This window comes from Capra hircus, assembly GCF_001704415.2.
Source record: "Capra hircus breed San Clemente chromosome X unlocalized genomic scaffold, ASM170441v1, whole genome shotgun sequence".
NCBI lineage: Eukaryota > Metazoa > Chordata > Mammalia > Artiodactyla > Bovidae > Capra > Capra hircus.
In genome coordinates, this window is record NW_017189516.1 from 58056036 (window position 1) to 58062922 (window position 6887).

Genomic DNA, 6887 nt, shown 5'->3' on the forward strand with positions numbered 1-6887 from the left:
AACAACCTAAATGTCCATTAATAGATGGATAAAGAAGATGTAGTACATACATCTACAACAGAATGCTACTCAGCCATAGAAAAGAATGAAATAATGCCACTTGCAGCACCATGGATGAGCCTAGAGATTATCATATTAAGTGAAGTAAATCAAAGACAAATACTATATGATATCACCTATATGTGGAATCTAAAGTATGATACAAATGAAACAGAAACAGATTCACAGACACAGAGAACAGACTTGTTGCCAAGAGGCAGGTGGGTCAGAGAGGGATAGATTGGGAGTTTGGGATTAGCAGATACAAACTACTACATATAGAATGGGTAGGGAATTCCCTGGTGGTCCAGTGGTTAGGACTTGCACTGTCACTGCCATGGCCCAGGTTCAATCTCTCGCCAGGGAACTAAGATCCTACAAGTCATGTGGCATGGCCAAAAAAAAACCAGAATAAATCAACAAGGTCCTACTGTATAGCACAAGTCTATATTCAATATCCTGTAATAAACCATAATGAAAAAATATGAAAAATAATACATATGTATGTGTAACTAAATTGCTTTGCTATACACCAGAAACTGATACAACATTATAAATCAATTATACTTCAATTAAAAATAAATTTAAAAAGAAAGAAATGGTAAAACAATTATAATAGTTAACATCAAAGATCACTGATCACAGATAACAATACAATAATAATGAAAAAGTATGAAACATTGTGACAATTACCAAAATATGACATAGATACAAAAAGTGAGCAAATATTGTTGGAAAATGGTGCCGAAAGACCTGCTCGATGCAGGGTTGCCACAAACCCTCAATTTGTAAAAAACAGAAAATGTGCAAAGCACAATAAAGCAAAGTACAATAAAATAAGGTGTGCCTGCATAATGGACTATTATCCAGTGATAAGAAAGAAGGAATCCTACCATTTGTGACAAACAGGATGAAACTTTAGAACATTATGCTAAGTGAAGTAAGTCAGAGAAAGACAAATACTGCATGATATCACTTATATGTGGAACCTAAAAAAGTTGAAGCCAGAGAAACAGAGAGTAGAGTGGTAGTTACCAGGGGCTGGGGGTGTGGTGTGGGGTAAGGACAGTGTGGGAGAAATGTTGAGATATTGGTGAAGGGGTGTAAACTTTTCGTTATAAGATCAAAAAGTTCTGGGATCTATTGTGCAGAATAGGGATTATAACTAATAATGCTATATTATATACTCAAAAGTTACTAAGAGAGTTGATATTAAATTTTCTCAACACAAAAAAGAAATAGTGATTATGCAATGGGATGAGGTATGAGCCAATGTTATGCTGGCAATCATTCTGCAATATGTTAACATATCAACATATTGTACATGTTTAACTTATACAATGTTATATGTCAATTACATGTCAATACATCTGGAGAAAAAAAGAAAACAAATACAGCGCCCTCAGGATTTGCCTGAATTTTCAGGGCCCCTCAAGTCACTTCCCACTCAGACCTCCCTATCTTTGTCCCATCTTTGAAAAAGGTTCTTCTTCAAACATCTAAACTATCTTATTTCTCCAGAGCCTTAAAAGAAATTAATCATTAATCTCTAATAGGTTATTAATTAGACATTAATCAACCCTGTCATCTGTTCACTCAAAAACTCAGAATTTTTCCAGATGTATTCTCTGACTTATCAACTGCTATAGAACAAAACAAAACAGCAAAAAAAAAACAAACAAACAAACAAAAAAAACAGTTCTGTGGTCAAATACCTTTGGGAAATGCTGAGCAAAGCAAAGTTAAGCAAATTCCTTCATTTACAAGAAGATACGCATATGGCATTTCTGTAGCTTATTTAACTACAGAGCCATTCCCTTGTTCACTTTTTTTTTCTCATTCACTTTTTGGTGTGTATGAGTGGAATTTCACAGATACCAACCCAGAGTGCACACACACACACACACACACACAATGATGAGAATATACTCAAATAGAAAATCTATAAATGATAATAGTTATAGCAGAAGTTATTCTACAATAATGGGTTTTTTAAGGGTGTTTTCTTTCCTCTATAATTTGTATTGTTTGCAAATAGTTTTTAAAAGGTAAAAAAAAAAAATTAGGAATAAGAGCTAACATTAATCATCTCAACCTAGAAATTCTTTTTACAAAATTAAGGGGTGATAATTCATAAAACAGGTCAATTAATTTTTTTTCAATATTCAAAAGATGCCCACTGAAGAATTCGTTGGTTCTCCAGTGGTTGGAACTCCACATTTTTTACTGCCAAGGGCCGGAGTTTGACCTCTTGTCTGGGAACTACAAGATCCCACAAGCTGCGCAGTGCAGCCAAAACAAACAAAAAGCAAAAGTTGCTCATTGGTTTTATAAAAGATGAATCTCCTCGTATATTTAAACTATGCTTCAACTCTTATAAGTAGAAATACACATGTTAAGGGCAATAATTGCTATATGGTAGACCCACAAGAAGGTTTCGTTTAATTGAGCTCTTTGAAGCTACATTTACTGGGTAAAATTTGCCATCTGCTGGTATATCTGCTATTATGGGACATTAGTAAACACCATTAACAGAGTTAATTATTTAATTGAAATTACTATATCATGATTTCTTTTATCCCCTGCACCAAGTATTAAAATAAAAGGGGTGGAGACCATAAGCATTCTATCTACCCTTTTAAATTTTTTATTATTCCATTATTTGTGATCCCCTGATGCCTGGCGTGCTGTGATTCATGGGGTCACAGAGTCGTACACAACTGAGTGACTGAACTGAACTGAAGATAAGTTATGACCAACCTAGACAGCATATTAAAAAGCAGAGACATTAGATCAACAAAGGTCCATCTAGTCAAGGCTATGGTTTTTCCAGTAATCATGTATGGATGTGAGAGTTGGACTCTAAAGAAAGCTGAGTGCTGAAGAATTAATGCTTTTGAAATGTGGTGTTGGAGAAGACTCTTGAGAGTCCCTTGGACTGCAAGGAGATCCAACCGGTCCACCCTAAAGGAAATCAGTCCTGGGTGTTCATTGGAAGGACTGATGCTGAAGCTGAAACGTCAATACTTTGGCCACCTGATGCGAAGAGCTGACTCATTTGAAAAGACCATGATGCTGGGAAAGACTGAAGGCAGGAGGAGAAGGGGACAACAGAGGATGAGATGGTTGGATGGCATCACCAACTCAGTGGACATGGGTTTGGGTAGACGACGGGAGTCGGTGATGCACAGGGAGGCCTGGTATGCTGCGGTTCATGGGGTCGCACAGAGTCAGACACGACTGAGCGATTGAACTGAACAGAACTGATGATATCCAAACAGCAATACTTTTCCCCAATTTTCTTCTGGCTCTACTTAAATTCAAGGTATGTTACAGAGGAACCTGGCAGGCTATAGTCTGTGGGGTCGCAAAGAGCCAGACACGACTGAGCAACTAACACTACTGTATGAGCTTGTCTTAAGGCTCCTATGTTGCCAGTCTGCATATTCTGCTGTCTGAACCTGTGTGCCGCAGAGTCCTCCGCACACAAAGGTGTGCTATGCTGTGTTAGCCACGTCCGGCTCTTGGCGAGCCCACGGACTATAGCTCACTGGGCTCCACTGTCCATGGGATTCTCCAGGGAAGAATACTGGTGTGGGCTGCCATGCCTTCCTCCAGGGGATCTTCCCCATCCAGGGATTCAACCCGTGGCTCCTGCATCTCCTGCACTGCAGGCGGATTCTTTACTGCTGAGCCACTGGGGACATCCCTATACACAAGAGTATCTCATGCTAAAGCCACTGGTCTTTCCAGAGCTTCCACCCAGTGTGGCTTCTCTCTTCTGCAAGTTTCCTATGCCAGAAGATTCATTTAAGTACTCATTATACCATTCTGCTTTCATTCACATTGAGAAAAGAAAATTTAAAGCCCATTGCTTATTTGTTTTTCTGATATGTCAGAAATTGTTCATTATTTTATATAGTGAACCACCAAAATGTCTAACTCTCTTTTGATGATCAAAAATAAGATTCAATATTAACATCAGAAACTCCCCATCACTCCTTCAGAGTACAGTAATTATGTAAAATTTTCATATATTTCCTCACTGTGAAATATAAGCTTTTTGCAAAAGGAAGGGTGCTTCAGAATGCACACACACAAAACTACATATGAATCAATTAGCTTTTCTCAAAGAAACAACAAACAATAAATAAGGAATTAACTGCATTTCATATTATAATTCCATGTGGTTAAAATCTCACTCTGCTTTAACAATTAATTAATCTCCTCTAGAAAATGACTTGTGTTTGATTCCTGGAAGAAACAAAAAACATCATGAATTGGGCTACATCAGGTAATTTCACAAGTATAACTCACCCACTGTCTGAATAACGTCACAGTGAGAGGGAAGAATATTTATGGCGGCTCCTTCCTCGCATCATAAATTTCACAGGAACGAGGAAATTTGTCTCATACACAGTGAAGAATACTGATGAAATTTCCGAAGGTAGGCTCTGTCAATGCTAGTGACATTAGGGGATTTCAAATGTAATAAAAAATGAAAAGCACAAGTCCACAGTCGTATTTTTCTCCCTCCCCATTAGAATCTAAAATTATACTGAAAGCATTAAGTAAAAGAAACTGGCATTCTAAAAGCAGCAATCCAAGTGACATCAGGCATGGAAAAGGTTTGGGGCAGCTCCGCTGTTCCTTCTCAGCCTGTTACTAAACGTGTGTGCCTTCTTCCTCTCTGTTAAGTACTTAGAAGTAGCTAAGACAATGGCCAAATTCACAGCTGTGAAAGAAGCCCTGAAAAATAGACATCATCTGTAATGACAAGTTCACCATTCAGAGAAACCACGAAGACTGCCTGACTGAGACCACTCTGCTTGTATTACACACTAAGTCTTCTGACTTAGAAAGGGAAAATCTGGGAAAATCTGCTTCTGAGAACATCTTTTAAAAAGAAAGATATCATTATCCTAGAGGGAAGGAAACTGTTGTCAGCATTAACCTTAACCGAGTGACGACACACAGGTTGTATCCACAAGCAAGATAAAAATAAATGCAACAAAGGAAAGCTTATTCTCATCCTCTGTGCTCTCAGTGTGTGGGAAACCGAGCAGCAGACCCTGGTCCACCTTTTGATCATGCGCAAGTCCACTCTGTCTAAGGGGATTTAGCTCATGAAAAGAACCAGTGTGAGAACACCAGGAAAGATTTGCCATGATAAAGTCTCCTGTGGGTAACTTTAAATAAGCAGCCATTTAAATGGGAGGCAAGGAAAGCAAATAGGTAAATAATTCACACAAGTTGAGTCTGACACATTTTCAGAAGGTAATAAAATGCAATATATATGCCTACATAAAGAAATAATTCAGCTTTGCATTGTTTTAGCTGGGTTGCTCAAGAAATCTATGATGATACTGCCTTGACCTTGTACAATTACCTAGAAAAGCAGCTGTAATCACTACTGAAAGGGAAGTGCTCATAAATTCCTTTTGAATTATAATTCCCAAATAATCACACCATAAATAATTTTTAGAATTCTAGATTCTTCCTCTTATTTCATTCTTCTCTCAGTAATAACTGTCTTCTATTCCTTCTTCAGGGTCTGATATTTTCTGATGTTTTCAGCATAGACTGTGTTTTTATTTTTGGCTTCCAAGTTTTTGAAGTGCTACTGAGAGCTTTCTGCCCAACTGACGTCTTCTCACAGATATCCACGAGTTAGCATCTCTTCTCTTTTTCTTACAATCTGCCAGAAGGAAAAAAATCTTCTCTGGCTGAGGAATGTAAGCCAGAAACAAGAGCACTCCCTGGTGGACATCTACAGTGATACCGCCTGAAAAGAAACGGAGCACTTTTCCTCCAGTCTCTGTCAAGAAGGGATGGTTAAGAGGAGGGCCATACATGTTACTGACCAAATCAGAATTCTTTTGAGAGTAAGTGGAGGTTGTGGAGATAAGGACACCGAAAAACAGATGTAAACCAGGAATCTTCGGGGCAAACATTCTATGGCCATTCTAGATATTAAAGTTAGAAATAGTGAATTTGTTCCTTGGGTAGCTGAAGTGAAGCAAGAAATAGAATTTGCTAACTTGTGGAGGGGAGGGAAAAGAGAGGCATAGTTGGTAAATAACATGATGGTCCTTTCCTCATTGGGGAGGAAGTCTTCATTCTAGCTGCACACAAAGAATAAAGCACATTACTGATTGAAAGGATATGGTGCCTGATCTCCCAGAGTTTTCGAAAGTCATCAGTTCAGTAACAATTTAAGATATAAGAACTTAATTTCTGCATGAATGTGTTAATGATCCAAAAGGCACATTAAGGTACAATGTATCTTCAATTTTCCTCTGTATTTAACTCTGGAATGTAAAGAGATATTCATGTTTCCAGCCAGTTTATATTGTAGTCATGGTTATTAACAGGCTTTCTCTATTTTAAGAAGCTGGTTGTGGAATATATTTCAGTTAACACTGCCAGTAGCCGAATGACATGAAGAGGTGGGTTCAAGACCGCAGATTCTTACAAAACAAGTGAAATCATCAGGTCATATCTGTATAATTGGCAGGACTTAATACTACCTCAGCCTGAATGAAAAATATTACATAATAAAACAAAATAAATGGAAATAATCTTCTATGAGTGCCAATAACTTAAATTTATGGGGTCATCTATACAAATCACAATTTCTAATGGATTGCCAAACATGTGTCTGAGGACTTTCATTTCCAGTTGTGTACATTTTATTATCATTTGAAGGGCTAGAAAATTGTAGTCTTAAATTAAGTGTGAAAATGGGGACATAAGCAAATCTTTGTAAAATGGATAGTGTGCAGAGATTCAATAAGCAAACTGTATCTTTCACAAGAGGTTTTATTATAGTTTAATTATATAAGTGG

The 6887-nt window shown here is 37.5% G+C and overlaps 1 non-coding gene across 1 annotated transcript; it reads left to right on the forward strand.

Annotated features, from left to right (window-relative positions):
• The first annotated feature begins 335 nt into the window (after positions 1-335).
• Positions 336-406, forward strand: TRNAD-GUC. Its single transcript has one exon. It is a non-coding gene; the product is annotated as a tRNA-Asp (tRNA).
• The last annotated feature ends 6481 nt before the right edge of the window (positions 407-6887 follow it).